The 17,269-nt window shown below is 42.2% G+C and overlaps 1 pseudogene; it reads left to right on the top strand.

The window, feature by feature from the left end:
• LOC121549452 overlaps positions 1-17,269 on the top strand; it is a 62,332-nt pseudogene that overhangs the window by 37,197 nt on the left and 7,866 nt on the right.

Genomic DNA, 17,269 nt, shown 5'->3' with positions numbered 1-17,269 from the left:
CCTTGTAGCTGCAAGTTAAGGCTGTTAAGTATTTCTGTCACGTCTGTTAAAAATGCGAGGTGCCATTTCCATTCTGGGTCGATCAGCTCTGGGACCGTTTTTGTCTTTTAAATGAAGAAATGCGTTAATTTCGGGTAGCAGCTCGTAAAAACGCCTCAAAACTCTGCCCCGGCTCAGCCATCGGACCTCTGTGTAGTACAGCACATCTCCGTGCGTAGACTCCAGTTCAGACAGGAATTCTTGGAACTGCCTGTGTTTAAGTCCCTTTGCTCTGATGAATTTTATGCACGACACCACAACCTTCATTACAGAATCCCACGTCAACACTTTGCAGCACAGTGCTTGCTGGTGAATTAGGCAGTGGACTCGTAGCGGGGCGGTGAGACCCCTTTTTTCCAACTCCCGGTTCATGCGTCCTATTAGACCGCGAAGTTTCGCCCACCATGCTAGGGAGCCCCGTCAGTCGTGATGCTAGCTAGCTTTGACCAGTCCAGGTCCAACTTCTCCATGGTTTGGCACACTTTGTCAAAAATATCCTCTCCCGTTGTAGTCCCTTTGAGACTTTGGAGGGCTGCCAGCTCCTCGCATATCTCAAAGTTTGCGCTAACTCCACGAATAAAAATGAGCAGTTGCGCTGTGTCTTGCACGTCCGTGCTCTCATCCAGTGCTAATGAAAAAAGTCGAATTCTTTCGTCTTCTGCTGCAGCTGGGCATATACATTACTCCCGATTTCTTCAACGCGTCTGGTGATTGTACTCGCCGACAGACTTACGGCATTAAATGCATCTTTCTTCTCGGACACACCTCCTCCGCGACAGCATCCATACATTTCTTAACAAACTCTCCGTCAGTGAAAGGCTTACCGCTGCTTGCTATCAGTTTAGCAACCCGAAAGCTGGCCCGAACGGATGCCTGGTTCAGCTGAGCTTGGCGTACAAATGTATTCTGCTGAGATAGTAGTCCACTTTTTAGCTTTGAGAGTTTGTCTGCTCGTATTTGGCCTTGCAAGCTATCGTACTTGTCTTTGTGACGGGATTCATAGTGTCGGCGAAGATTGTATTCTTTGAATACCGCCACCGTCTCTTGACAGATGAGACAAACAGCCTTTTCTTTGCATTGAACAAAAAAATTATCGTTTGTCCACTGCAGGTTAAATACCCTGCATTCTGAATCAATTTTTCTCTTACCTAACCTTTTCGCCATTATTCCGTTCTCTCTTTGACAGGGCCGGGCCTAGGATTTTTTTTCTGGAGGCCAAATAGGAAAAAAATCCGATAGCGTCTCTGGTATTGTTCAGAGGGCCGGGCCAAATGTGCTGACGGGCCGTATCCGGCCCGCGGGCCGTAGTTTGGTGACCACTGGTAGACTCTAGACTGACAATAATGTTTATTTTTATTTTTTGACAGTCGTTTTTTTGACTATTGTAAGTGGTGCACAAATCAATGGAGTTACTTGATTGATTGTTTGACATATCAAATGTTATTAAAATCCTTACTCTGTCCAGGTTTGAACACTTTGGGATTTACGTGGTGATGTTTAACGAGATTGCGAAGACATTGTGGAAAATCCTACTGCTGTTCCTCTTTCTGATGCTGGCTTTCGCCTTGGTCTTCCACGCCCTCATGCTCAACCAGGTGAGAAGAGACATCAGAAACACTGGTCCCACTTTAAATGACACAACGTTTTTTTAAAGGTCAACTGCCCTTGACAACCAACTTCTCCTTTTTGATAACGGCCTCGATGTGGCATCGATATGAGTCAGAAACATTTATTCTAGTGTCAAAAATTGACAAAAAAAGTGTAATAGGATAATTTTGGTCATAAAGTCAGCCTCGTCCAAAACTGAGTTCTGTAAGTGAGTTCATCACGATTTACTGGAGGGTTTGGGATTACTTACATACCCACTTTTGCCAACGATGACCAATTGCCAAGAGACAACACGTTGTCAAGTCTGCATAGGGGTGCAACGCACGCATATTCTCTCGGCAAATGGTCCTCTGTAGCTCAGCTGGTAGAGCACGGCGCTTGTAACGCCAAGGTAGTGGGTTCGATCCCCGGGACCACCCATACACAAAAAAAAAAATGGATGCACGCATGACTGTAAGTCGCTTTGGATAAAAGCGTCTGCTAAATGGCATATTATATTATTAAATAGGAGTGAAAATGGGCTTCCATAAACTTGGTGGAAACTTCCAATGCATTTCAACAATGTTGCCAGATGGCCAGTAATGGATTACATCCGACACGGTCAGTTCTGCTGCCTGTCAACCGTCAAACCACTGGTGTTGGTGAGTACGTTAACTAAGTACATAGCTGGTACTAGCTAGCTAGCTTGCTAGTAGCTACTTTTGGTTATACAACATTTGATAATGCCAGCGAGCCAAGCTAGCTATGATACCACAGATGAAAGGAGAATGATACTGTAGCTAGCTAAATACATCAAGCTAACATGTAATGTGATTTAGAATGTCAGAGGAAGATGTGCTTAGCTCACATTAGCTAGATGCCATGCTAACAACAGCTAACTGTAGCCCATTGGCATTTAGAGTCAATACAGGTCAGGCACTTGGATACTATATAGATTGCAAGCTAATCATAGGATGTAGCCAGCTTGCTTTCAATACTTTTTCAACTCGAACTGGCTAGCTAATGTTAGAAAGTTATTTTTCTCGCTAAATGTTTATTGAGTGATTATATATTTGATTTCATTCACAGGCTATGTACGGAACCTGGTGGGAACCCCTCTAGCATATCAGGAGCTGCCCCAGAAGACTGAGGCAGTAACCAGACACCAGACCCGCTTCAGAGTACTGGAGGACACCTGAATCAGGTTGGTCACATTTTGATCTGGTCAATGGTCAAAATACTATCTGTCCTGGAAATTACCTAACCACCACTGATAATGTAATCAGTGCTGTGTGTGTGTATATGTGTGTCTTTGTATCTTGTAAGGAGGTGCCCCCTTCCACTGTGCCAATGGACAACTCCAAGGCAGAGTGAGTTATGCCAACCAGTCAGTGCCATGCTGGCACGTGTCCCTTGTGAATTAGCTGTGAATCAGGATCTCTGATTGGCTATGTTCAACCGTGTATTTACTGTTGGTCTCCATGACTGTATGGTGACAGCTGGGTCGGATATATGAGGCTCCTTCATGACCAGTATCTGCTGTGACGAAAGGGGCCTGAAGCTGATCTATGCCCATCAGGCCAACACTTCAGAAGGGACAAAAGGAGATTACTAATTTATTTATTTTTATTTCACCTTTATTTAACCAGGTAAACCAGTTGAGAACAAGTTCTCATTTACAACTGCGACCTGGCCAAGATAAAGCAAAGCAGTGCAATAAAAACAACAACACAGAGTTACATATGGGGTAAAACAAAACAAAGTCAAAAAATACAACAGAAATACATATAATATACAGTGTGCAAATTTAGCAAGTTATGGAGGTAAGGCAATAAAATAGGCTATAGTGCAAAATAATTACAATTAGTATTAACACTGGAATGATAGATGTGCAAGAGATGATGTGCAAATAGAGATACTGGGGTACAAATGAGCAAAGTAAATAACAATATAGGGATGAGGTAGTTGGGCGGGCTAATTTCAGATGGGCTGTGTACAGGTGCAGTGATCGGTAAGGTGCTCTGACAACTGATGCTTAAAGTTAGTGAGGGAGATAAGTGTCTCCAGCTTCAGAGATTTTTGCAATTCGTTCCAGTCATTGACAGCAGAGAACTGGAAGGAATGGCGGCCAAAGGAGGTGTTGGCTTTGGGGATGACCAGTGAGATATACCCGCTGGAGCGCAGACTACGGGTATTAGACTACTAATAAGCCGTGTTGTGTTGGAGACCACCTAAAGCGAGACCGATTCAAGACCAAGACCGGAGGGGGAACTAAGTCAAGACCGAGAGGGGGACGAGACGTCCGAGACCGAGTCAAGACCGAGAATAGAAAAATGCGAGTCCAATTCAAGACCATGACTGTAATTTTGTAAAATCGTCACCATAATAAATGTTCAAAATGTCCAGTATTTCTGTGTCCATATTTCAGAAGAACATTTGGATTCTTTAGACATTCAGAATGGTAAAATAATGCATGCGGAGGGTAAATTGAGCCACTACAAGTTGTTACTAACCCAAACACAGTGGGGGGCCTTCTACACTTTCAGAGAAAGGCTAATGATTTATACAATTATACAAATTATTATATTATTTTCAATTATGTTCTGATTTAATCTCTTCAGTTTTTGTTAGAAAGGAAAAGGTTAACATTAAAGAGAAAACAAATATCCAATCAGAATTTTTCTTTGGTGGTCTCTGGGCAGATAAATCTAACTAGCTAAGTCAGCCATTGGCTAGGCCAACAGAAGCTTGATAGAAGGCATCTGTCATTCAACTGTTTTAGGGCAAAATGTTGGAGTGAGTGGAATCAGCCAATCACATTGACTTGAAATGGCCAACATTTCGAAAGGCCAACAGGTCACTGTGCAATAGAGAGCAGTAGTTTTCCCACGGTCTAGCTAGCTAGCTTTTGATGTAAGCTAGTTTGCAGCAGCTGCAGCAGGTGTTATCGAAGAGGATGTTGTTGCTAATTTGTTAGCTTCTCCCTTTTCAAGAATAACTTCAGCAAGAAGTTAAGTTTCAAATGATCATCATCTGGTGAGTGGAACTTTGTTTTTTATTGCAGCTCGCATTGCTGTTGTTAGCCATCTCTTTGAAAATAACTTGTGTGTGAAACATTGTTGCATTTAAACTTCAGATCACCGGTTACTTTGTGTGCTAAACGTGAAATGTGTTTTTGGGAAGTAATAGCTGTTTCAATTGGGAAATGTTTAGCCTAATGGTTGTGTTTTTGTATTCTTGTGATTGGGATCCACTGGCTTATTATGTCTGAGTTGATGGACTGCTGTCTTTCCATCGGCCCTTTGCCTGGAGAAGTGGATCCTGTGTGAAGGAAACACGCCCTATGTGAAAAATCTTGTTTTCCTATAGATTTTTCAGATATTCTCCAAACACTTTTTCAAATAAAGAAAATGACAAAGATGTTTTATATCCACAACAAGCTTAAACCACATCAGGAGATCATTTTTGATGTGATGTTTTAAATCCACAACTAGCTTAAACCACATCGGGAGACCATTTTTGATGTGATGTTTTAAATCCACAACAAGCTTAAACCACATCAGGAGTTCAATACATTGTGACAATAAAATAACAACAAAACTTATAAGCAGTATAATGGCAAAAGTCTTACTAGACTTGATAAATATCCATCAAACAGGGTTTATTAAAAATAGACACTTACAAACAAATAAAAAAACATGTTTCAGTTTAATACAATACGCAAAAAAAATCTAGATTTATCAATAATGGCTGTTGATGCCGAAAAGGCTTTCGACCGTCTTGAATGGCCTTTTCTATTCAAAACTTTGGAAGCTTTCAACATTCCAGCTGAAATAATACATGTAAAACAAATATATTGTGTTAATGTCCTAAAGCTAAAATATACACAAATAATACATTATCTGATGAAATTGCTTTAGAAAGGGGCACAAGACAGATGTCCCCTCTCCCCCTCCTATTTGCTCTGGCAATTGTACCGCTTGCAGAAAGAATGAGACAGGACCCAAACGTAACAGATATCAGTATTGGTAAACATTAATCTAAACTAAACTTATTTGCAGATGATCTCCTGATATACCTGACCAATATTGAAAACTCAATGCCCCCTCTGCTAAAGATATTTTCAGAATACTCTAAAACCTCAGGATATAAAATGAATGTGGGAAAAAATGAAATAATGGCAATAGGAAAATAAAAATAATAACTCATCTGACGATCTACAGATATCCTTAAGTGGACCACAACAAATATTAAATACTAAGAATACTTAATACAGTGGGGGAAAAAAGTATTTAGTCAGCCACCAACTGTGCAAGTTCTCCCACTTAAAAAGATGAGAGAGGCCTGTAATTTTCATCATAGGTACACGTCAACTATGACAGACAAAATGAGAAAAAATATCCAGAAAATCACATTGTAGGATTTTTAATGAATTTATTTGCAAATTATGGTGGAAAATAAGTATTTGGTCAATAACACAATTTTCTCAATAGTTTGTTATATACCCTTTGTTGGCAATGACACAGGTCAAACGTTTTCTGTAAGTCTTCAAGGTTTTCACACACTGTTGCTGGTATTTTGGCCCATTCCTCCATGCAGATCTCCTCTAGAGCAGTGATGTTTTGGGGCTGTCGCTGGGCAACACGGACTTTCAACTCCCTCCATAGATTTTCTATGGGGTTGAGATCTGGTGACTGGCTAGGCCACTCCAGGACCTTGAAATGCTTCTTACGAAGCCACTCCTTCATTGCCCGGGCGGTGTTTTTGGGATAATTGTCATGCTGAAAGACCCAGCCACGTTTCATCTTCAATGCCCTTGCTGATGGAAGGAGGTTTTCACTCAAAATCTCATGATACATGGCCCCATTCATTCTTTCCTTTACACGGATCAGTCGTCCTGGTCCCTTTGCAGAAAAACAGCCCCAAAGCATGATGTTTCCACCCCCATGCTTCACAGTAGGTATGGTGTTCTTTGGATGCAACTCAGCATTCTTTGTCCTCCAAACACGACAAGTTTAGTTTTTACCAAAAAGTTCTATTTTGGTTTCATCTGACCATATGACATTCTCCCAATCCTCTTCTGGATCATCCAAGTGCACTCTAACAAACTTCAGACGGGCCTGGACATGTACTGGCTGTCACACCCTGGCTCTGGGACTCATTAGGTTGAGCCAGGGTGTGTTCATTCTATGTTTGTATTTCTATGTTGGCCTGAGTGACTCCCAATCAGAGGCAACGAGTGTCAGCTGGTGCTGGGTGTCTCTGATTGGGAGCCATATTTAAACTGTGTCTTTCCCTTTGTGGTTGTGGGTTTTTGTTCATATTTGGTTTGTGTGAAACCGTTAGACATCACGTTATCGTCTGTTGTTTTGATCGTGTGATCATTCGTTTAATAAATATGTTCACCCTCAACGCTGCGCTTTGGTCTCTCCCTGACGATCGTGACAGAAAAACCCACCAGAACTGGACCAAGCAGCCTAGTGAGGAGCAGAAAGGGTGGACTTGGGAGCAATGGAGGAAGAGCTTCGACTGGGTCAAGCCTATTGAGGAGCTGAATAGCGGGAGTTGGAGGCAGAAGAGCGAGAGTTGGGCGAGGACTATAGAGGCCTGGCCCACGGGGAGGAGAGACCCCCAGAAAATTTTTAGGGGGGGGCTCACGACGTCGGGGCAGCAGGAGGCCGTGATAGAGCGGTCCAGCGGGTTGGCAGAGGAGGCCGCCAGGTTACGGGAGTCACTGGTCACCAGGGGGAAGGAGGATGTAGAGGCACGGCGAGAGGTACTGGCGTGTGTTGCCAGTCCGGTCCGGCCTGTTCCTGATCCCCACGTAGGGCCAGTGGTGTGTGTTCCCAGTACGGTCCGGCCTGTTACTGCCACTAGCACCAAGTCAGTGGTGCGTTTCGTCAGCCCGGCGCGGCCCGTTCCTGCTCCACGCACCAAGTCAGGGGTGCGCGTCGTCAGCCCGGTCCGGCCCATTCCTGCTCCCCGCACCAAGCCTACGGGGTGCGTCGCCAGCCCAGCCCGGCCTGTCCCTGCTCCACGCACCAAGCCTACGGCGTGCGTCGTCAGCCTGGTAAGGCCCGTTCCTCCTCCACGCACCAAGCCAGGGGTGCGCGTCGCCAGCCCAGCCCGGCCTGTCCCTGCTCCACGCACCAAGCCTACGGCGTGCGTCGTCAGCCTGGTAAGGCCCGTTCCTCCAGCACGCACCAAGCCAGGGGTGCGCGTCGTCAGCCTGGTAAGGCCCGTTCCTCCTCCACGCACCAAGCCAGGGGTGCGCGTCGTCAGTCCAGCACAACCCGTGCCTGGGTCACCGGTGCCTGGTAAGGTCCCGGTCAACTGCTCCACTACGGAGCTGAAGCTATCCGCTCCACCAGTGTGCAGTCCAGCTCCGGTCAGCAGGGCCAGACCGGACCAGGGGTACTTTGGGGGTTTAGAGAAGGAGTGGGGATCAGGCCCGGCGCTGGATCCGCCGCCAAGGCGGAGTGCCCACCCGGTCCCTCCCCTGTTTTGTTTAGTTGAGGCGCGGTCGCAGTCCGCGCCTTTAGGGGGGGGTACTGTCACACCCTGGCTCTGGGACTCATTAGGTTGAGCCAGGGTGTGTTCATTCTATGTTTGTATTTCTATGTTGGCCTGAGTGACTCCCAATCAGAGGCAACGAGTGTCAGCTGGTGCTGGGTGTCTCTGATTGGGAGCCATATTTAAACTGTGTCTTTCCCTTTGTGGTTGTGGGTTTTTGTTCGTATTTGGTTTGTGTGAAACCGTTAGACATCACGTTATCGTCTGTTGTTTTGATCGTGTGATCATTCGTTTAATAAATATGTTCACCCTCAACGCTGCGCTTTGGTCTCTCCCTGACGATCGTGACACTGGCTTAAGCAGGGGGACACGTCTTGCACTGCAGGATTTGAGTCCCTGGCGGCGTAGTGTGTTACTGATGGTAGGCTTTGTTACTTTGGTCCCAGCTCTCTGCAGGTCATTCACTAGGTCCCCCCGTGTGGTTCTGGGATTTTTGCTCACCGTTCTTGTGATCATTTTGACCCCACGGGGTGAGATCTTGCGTGGAGCCCCAGATCGAGGGAGATTATCAGTGGTCTTGTATGTCTTCCATTTCCTAATAATTGCTCCCACAGTTGATTTCTTCAAACCAAGCTGCTTACCTATTGCAGATTCAGTCTTCCTAGCCTGGTGCAGGTCTACAATGTTGTTTCTGGTGTCCTTTGACAGCTCTTTGGTCTTGGCCATAGTGGAGTTTGGAGTGTGACTGTTTGAGGTTGTGGACAGGTGTCTTTTATATTGATAACAAGTTCAAACAGGTGCCATTAATACAGGTAACGAGTGGAGGACAGATGAGCCTCTTAAAGAAGAAGTTACAGGTCTGTGAGAGCCAGAAATCTTGCTTGTTTGTAGGTGACCAAATACTTATTTTCCATTATTGTGATTTTGTGATATTTTGATTTATTGTGATTTTCTGGAGAAAAAAAATCTCAATTTGTCTGTCATAGTTGACGTGTACCTATGATGAAAATTACAGGCCTCTCTCATCTTTTTAAGTGGGAGAACTTGCACAATTGGTGGCTGACTAAATACTTTTTTCCCCCACTGTAAGTGACAACAAGATATATATATATATATATATATAAAGATAATTAATAATAATAATAATTAATAAATCTTACAGCTAGAATAAACCTCTTTAGAATGGCATGGCTGCCAAAGTTTTTGTATTTATTTTAGGTAATACCAATTACCGCATCGAAGACATTCTTTAAACAAGTATACTCGGTGATAACTTACTTTATATGGGCAAATAAAATTCATAGAATAAAAAGAAAAGTTAAACATCTTCCTAAGTCTGAGGGTGATTTTTAACCTTCCACCCTTGGTATTGTACCAACTCGCTACCCAAGGCTTTTACTTGTGACATATAGTTAAATCCACTAAAGAGGAACAATGGGTCCATATTGAAGATGCGCATGCTCATCCCCAGAATCGTTTTACGTGTCTATTTTCAAAAGATAAAGCTTAGAACATTAACAACTTCATAGTTAAGAACACTTTAACAATATGGAAGATAATGAAACATATTCTACAAGAACCAAAATCACTCCCTTAAAACACAACCTTATGGAACAATCCTTGGATAGTTTTTCAGAATTCACTGATAAATTGGTCCACGTGGAAAACTAAAGACATAGAAACCGTATATGACTTGCTAACAGGAAATATATTTATTTCCATGACAGAATTAAAAAGTAATAGATAGTTTCAAATAAAACTTAACAGTTACATATCACATTATGGACATCATAGCAACCTTGAGGGAATCCTATTTGAGTCAAAAAAGGATGCTCATATGATAGGGAAAATATACAAAACCTTGCAGACAGCATATCCAACTGACAATCTCTTAAAAAATATATATATATATATAACTATTGGAACCAAGGCTTAAAAAGAACTGATGGCACAAGATGGAGGGCGTGTTGGAACATAACTAACTAAATTACAGTTAACTAAAATGTACGCTTAATCCAGTATAACCTACTGTATAGAATTTATTATACAAGATACAAAATTCACAATTTCTACAGCACAACGGCAGAGTCATGTCTTAAGTGTAAAACTAATAATGACTCAATAATCCATGCCTTCTGGGAACGCTATAAAGTCCAAAAGTTATGGGCGGAGTTAGAAAGATGGCTGTCAGAAGTATTACAATCCGTCTGTCTGCATATTTCAAGACATGGCATATGGGGGTGTAGTGAGAGACCCAATCGGCTGGATGATTCTCTTCTCATCATTCAACTAGAAAAAACATATACTAAGAACTAGGAAATCAATCAATCTGCAATCATTAATACAATGATTTTATTATTTTAATATTGAAATAGCATGGGCGACCGAGGAAAAAAACAATTGTACAATTTAAGGCCATGTGGCAAACAACAATGCAGACATTAGTTATGGAGCTGTGAGCATGCAGGTCTGGGCAGGGATGGGGGGGGTGAGCATGCGGGTCTGGGCAGATGAGATGTAGTCATTGTTTGTGTGTGTCTGTAAGTTGTTGTTCGTATGTATAAGTTTGTATATGGAGTAATAAAATTAAAATGGGAAAAAAAAGGAAAGAAGAAAAAATATATTGAAAGAAACAAAACTAAAATATTGACACCATACAGAAAGGTATGACGACTGACATGTTTGGCAAGATAGCCCCAGCACCACCAGACAACATGTCGATAGGGTACAATATCTGTATTGGCTGTGAATGACAAAAGATGAAATAAAAGTGTCATATTTGCACGTTGTTATATTAGAGGAACTCTGCTTCTACAGTGTTATGTGAAGTATGGTCTATTCTACACCTGGTACACTTGAAAGTTATCAAAACACTTTGTTTAGAATATCTACATAAGTTCAGCAATTTCATTCTCATATGTCCCTGCAGGCTACTCGGTATGAGAAGAGGGCCATACCTGCTGGACCCATGGGTAGAAGCAAAGCCCGGTCATATCCAGGAAGGAGTGTCGTGCACATTTATATTTACGTCATTTAGCAGACGCTCTTATCCAGAGCGACTTACAAATTGGTGCATTCACCTTATAGCCAGTAGTACAACCACTTTACAATGTTATTTTTTTTTTGATGATGTTTATTTTTTTTTTTAGGGGGGTGGGGGGGGTGGGTTGGGGTAAGGGGCGGGGTAGAATGATTACTTTATCCTATCCCAGGTATTCCTTAAAGAGGTGGGGTTTCAAATGTCTCCGGAAGGTGGTGAGTGACTCCGCTGTCCTGGCGTCGTGAGGGAGCTTGTTCCACCATTGGGGTGCATTACATTGATGGAATGGGACTTCATCACCCACTGGAGACTTGAAGACAGACGAATCCTTAGATTTTGGGCAGATAGACCATAGAAATCTAAATTCCATTCTAGTTCTGGTTAGACAGCTGAAGTTGTACTCTACACATAACATTGTTTTTATTTGTTATGTAAAGTGTGGTATACGGTCTATAAGCACATCAATTAGATAGCTACAACAGAACATGTTTTTGTCTTTAACGCAAACATCGATTTTAGTTGTATCTACACTCAAGCTGGCCGATGTTTGTGCAATGTCCACATGTAGCCTACACCTGTAAGGATATTAGTTCTGGGATTATGTCAACATGTAGCCTACACCTGTAAGGATATTAGTTCTGGGATTATGTCCACATGTAGCCTACACCTGTAAAGATATTAGTTCTGGGATTATGTCAACATGTAGCCTACACCTGTAGGGATATTAGTTCTGGGATTATGTCAACATGTAGCCTACACCTGTAAAGGGATATTAGTTCTGGGATTATGTCAACATGTAGCCTACACCTGTAGGGATATTAGTTCTGGGATTATGGCAACATGTAGCCTGTAACCTGTAAGGATATTAGTTCTGGGATTATGTCAACATGTAGCCTGTAACCTGTAAGGATATTAGTTCTGGGATTATGTCAACATGTAGCCTGTAACCTGTAAGGATATTAGTTCTGGGATTATGTCAACATGTAGCCTACACCTGTAGGAATATTAGTTCTAGGATTATGTCAACATGTAGCCTGTAACCTGTAAGGATATTAGTTCTGGGATTATGTCAACATGTAGCCTACACCTGTAAGGATATTAGTTCTGGGATTATGTCCTCATGTAGCCTACACCTGTAGGGATATTAGTTCTGGGATTTGTCCCCCAGGACAGATCTAACAGCAGACGTGAGGAGAGACAAGACCAGTTATAGAATATTATGCAAGGTGTAGAACGAGTGTCTTATGAAACACATTCCAGTCACTAGCTCTTACTATCTAGCCATAACTGATTAATATAGACATAGAAATATAATCTAGATAGGATCAGGGCTGTGGCGGTTAACGAAATTTCGTCAGCCGGTGATTTGTCAAGCAAATAACTGTCGGTCTCACGGTAATTGACGTTAATGAACATAAAAACATTTTAGCATCTCCTGGCTTCCACGCACAGTCTACAAGCCACTGATGCAGACCTTTGGAACATCTACATTTTATAAAGTCTAATAAATCCATGTAATATAGCCTACACCTTCACAATAAATCCATTGTTTATTTTAGACAGGTCTAAAGAAGCATGATATGAAGTTAATGTAGTCCATTTCAGAAGAACAGAATAGCATACTCTTGAGTTGTCCTGATGTTAGTTCCTTATCTGGCTATGCGGTTAACAAAGAAATAGGTCCTCCTATATGCTTAATTTAGAGTTATTAATGTAACTTTAGTTGTTCTACAAACGTTGGGCTATATGTTTTGATTTTTAATACATTGTAAGACTGCATGATGCGACTTATGATCATTTGAAAAAAGTAACTTGAAAGGAATGAATGCTGCTTTGTTTTTTGCACAGGCTGAACACACTTTATCAGTCTCTAATTCACAACTTGACAAGCATAATGATGATGCCTCGAATTTCACGGCGGCATCCCCTTTGTGTGGCCGTAATGCACACGCACAAGACAACTCTCGTTTGCCTTCAGTCATGGCCGCTAGCATTTTCTTAATGAGCATGGATGGAAAAACTAATCAGGAAGTGCAGTCGCTCTTTAAGGCCTAATGACGCCTTCATTAAACCCTTCATAAGGTCTACGTAGTTCATTTTGTAATTTCATCAAATCAATGAAGATTTCTGAGCTGGAAGTAAGATCTGCTTATGTTAAGTCCTCTGTCATCACATTTCTCTTGCTCTCTTTTGTTGTTTCAGAAAGAGTTTGAGCGACTGGACCTGTCTGTGGTCCAGATCTTTGTGATGATGGTCGGAGAACTGAATTACCAAAGCAACATTAGGGATATTCGTTCTGGGATTATGTCCTCATGTAGCCTACATCTGTAGGGATATTAGTTCTGGGATTATGTCCACATGTAGACTGTAACCTGTAAGGATATTAGTTCTGGGATTATGTCCACATGTAGCCTACACCTGTAGGGATATTAGTTCTGGGATTATGTCCTCATGTAGCCTACACCTGTAGGGATATTAGTTCTGGGATTATGTCCTCATGTAGCCTACACCTGTAGGGATATTAGTTCTGGGATTATGTCCTCATGTAGCCTACAACTGTAGGGATATTAGTTCTGGGATTATGTCCACATGTAGCCTGTAACCTGTAAGGATATTAGTTCTGGGATTATGTCCACATGTAGCCTACACCTGTAGGGATATTAGTTCTGGGATTATGTCCACATGTAGCCTACACCTGTAGGGATATTAGTTCTGGGATTATGTCCACATGTAGCCTACACCTGTAGGGATATTAGTTCTGGGATTATGTCCACATGTAGCCTGTAACCTGTAGGGATATTAGTTCTGGGATTATGTCCACATGTAGCCTACACCTGTAGGGATATTAGTTCTGGGATTATGTCCATATGTAGCCTACACCTGTAAGGATATTAGTTCTGGGATTATGTCCACATGTAGCCTACACCTGTAGGGATATTAGCTCTGGGATTATGTCCTCATATAGCCTACACCTGTAGGGATATTAGATCTGGGATTATGTCCACATGTAGCCTACACCTGTAGGGATATTAGTTCTGGGATTATGTCCACATGTAGCCTACACCTGTAGGGATATTAGTTATGGGATTATGTCCACATGTAGCCTGTAACCTGTAAGGATATTAGTTCTGGGATTATGTCCACATGTAGCCTACACCTGTAGGGATATTGGTTCTGGGATTATGTCCACATGTAGCCTACACCTGTAGGGATATTAGTTCTGGGATTATGTCCACATGTAGCCTACACCTGTAAGGATATTAGTTCTGGGATTATGTTCTCATGTAGCCTACACCTGTAGGGATATTAGTTCTGGGATTATGTCCACATGTAGCCTACACCTGTAGGGATATTAGTTCTGGGATTATGTCCACATGTAGCCTACACCTGTAGGGATATTAGTTCTGGGATTATGTCCACATGTAGCCTACACCTGTAGGGATATTAGTTCTGGGATTATGTCCACATGTAGCCTGTAACCTGTAAGGATATTAGTTCTGGGATTATGTCCACATGTAGCCTACACCTGTAGGGATATTAGTTCTGGGATTATGTCCTCATGTAGCCTACACCTGCAGGGATATTAGTTCTGGGATTATGTCCTCATGTAGCCTACACCTGTAGGGATATTAGTTCTGGGATTATGTCCTCATGTAGCCTACACCTGTAGGGATATTAGTTCTGGGATTATGTCCACATGTAGCCTGTAACCTGTAAGGATATTAGTTCTGGGATTATGTCCACATGTAGCCTACACCTGTAGGGATATTAGTTCTGGGATTATGTCCACATGTAGCCTACACCTGTAGGGATATTAGTTCTGGGATTATGTCCACATGTAGCCTACACCTGTAGGGATATTAGTTCTGGGATTATGTCCTCATGTAGCCTACACCTGTAGGGATATTAGTTCTGGGATTATGTCCACATGTAGCCTACACCTGTAAGGATATTAGTTCTGGGATTATGTCCTCATGTAGCCTACACCTGTAAGGATATTAGTTCTGGGATTATGTCCTCATGTAGCCTACACCTGTAGGGATATTAGTTCTGGGATTATGTCCTCATGTAGCCTACACCTCTAGGGATATTAGTTCTGGGATTTGTCCCCCAGGACAGATCTAACAGCAGACGTGAGGAGAGACAAGACCAGTTATAGAATATTGTGCAAGGTGTTGTAGAACGAGTGTCTTATGAAACACATTCCAGTCACTAGCTCTTACTATCTAGCCATAACTGATTAATATAGACATAGAAATATAATCTAGATAGGATCAGGACTGTGGCGGTTAACTAAATTTCGTTAGCCGGTGATTGTCAAGCAAATAACTGTCGGTCTCACGGTAATTGACGTTAATGAACATAAAAACATTTTAGCATCTCCTGGCTTCCACGCACAGTCTACAAGCCACTGATGCAGACCTTTGGAACATCTACATTTTAAAAAGTCTAATAAATCCATGTAATATAGCCTACACCTTCACAATAAATCCATTGTTTATTTTAGACAGGTCTAAAGAAGCATGATATGAAGTTAATGTAGTCCATTTCAGAAGAACAGAATAGCATACTCTTGAGTTGTCCTGATGTTAGGTCCTGATCTGGCTATGCGGTTAACAAAGAAATAGGTCCTCCTATATGCTTAATTTAGAGTTATTAATGTAACTTTAGCTGTTCTACAAACGTTGGGCTATATGTTTTGATTTTTAATACATTGTAAAACTGCATGATGTGACTTACGATCATTTGAAAAAAGTAATTTGAAAGGAATGAATGGTTCTGGGATTATGTCCACATGTAGCCTACACCTGTAGGGATATTAGTTCTGGGATTATGTCCACATGTAGCCTACACCTGTAGGGATATTAGTTCTGGGATTATGTCCTCATGTAGCCTACACCTGTAGGGATATTAGTTCTGGGATTATGTCCTCATGTAGCCTACACCTGTAGGGATATTAGTTCTGGGATTATGTCCTCATGTAGCCTACACCTGTAGGGATATTAGTTCTGGGATTATGTCCACATGTAGCCTGTAACCTGTAAGGATATTAGTTCTGGGATTATGTCCACATGTAGCCTACACCTGTAGGGATATTAGTTCTGGGATTATGTCCACATGTAGCCTACACCTGTAGGGATATTAGTTCTGGGATTATGTCCACATGTAGCCTACACCTGTAGGGATATTAGTTCTGGGATTATGTCCACATGTAGCCTGTAACCTGTAGGGATATTAGTTCTGGGATTATGTCCACATGTAGCCTACACCTGTAGGGATATTAGTTCTGGGATTATGTCCATATGTAGCCTACACCTGTAAGGATATTAGTTCTGGGATTATGTCCACATGTAGCCTACACCTGTAGGGATATTAGTTCTGGGATTATGTCCTCATGTAGCCTACACCTGTAGGGATATTAGTTCTGGGATTATGTCCACATGTAGCCTACACCTGTAGGGGATATAGTTCTGGGATTATGTCCACATGTAGCCTACACCTGTAGGGATATTAGTTATGGGATTATGTCCACATGTAGCCTACAACTGTAAGGGGGATATTAGTTCTGGGATTATGTCAACATGTAGCCTACACCTGTAGGGATATTAGTTCTGGGATTATGTCCCATGTAGCCTAAGCACCTGTAGGGATATTAGTTCTGGGATTATGTCCACATGTAGCCTGTACACCTGTAGGGGATATTAGTTATGGGATTATGTCCACATGTAGCCTGTAACCTGTAAGGATATTCGTTCTGGGATTATGTCAACATGTAGCCTACACCTGTAGGGATATTAGTTCTGGGATTATGTCCTCATGTAGCCTACACCTGTAGGGATATTAGTTCTGGGATTATGTCCACATGTAGCCTGTAACCTGTAAGGATATTAGTTCTGGGATTATGTCCACATGTAGCCTACACCTGTAGGGATATTAGTTCTGGGATTATGTCCACATGTAGCCTACACCTGTAGGGATATTAGTTCTGGGATTATGTCCACATGTAGCCTACACCTGTAAGGATATTAGTTCTGGGATTATGTTCTCATGTAGCCTACACCTGTAGGGATATTAGTTCTGGGATTATGT

The sequence above is a fragment of the Coregonus clupeaformis genome, unplaced genomic scaffold (genome assembly GCF_020615455.1).
Source record: "Coregonus clupeaformis isolate EN_2021a unplaced genomic scaffold, ASM2061545v1 scaf0924, whole genome shotgun sequence".
NCBI classification, from domain to species: Eukaryota; Metazoa; Chordata; class Actinopteri; order Salmoniformes; family Salmonidae; genus Coregonus; species Coregonus clupeaformis.
This window is presented reverse-complemented; position numbering and strand designations above follow the sequence as displayed.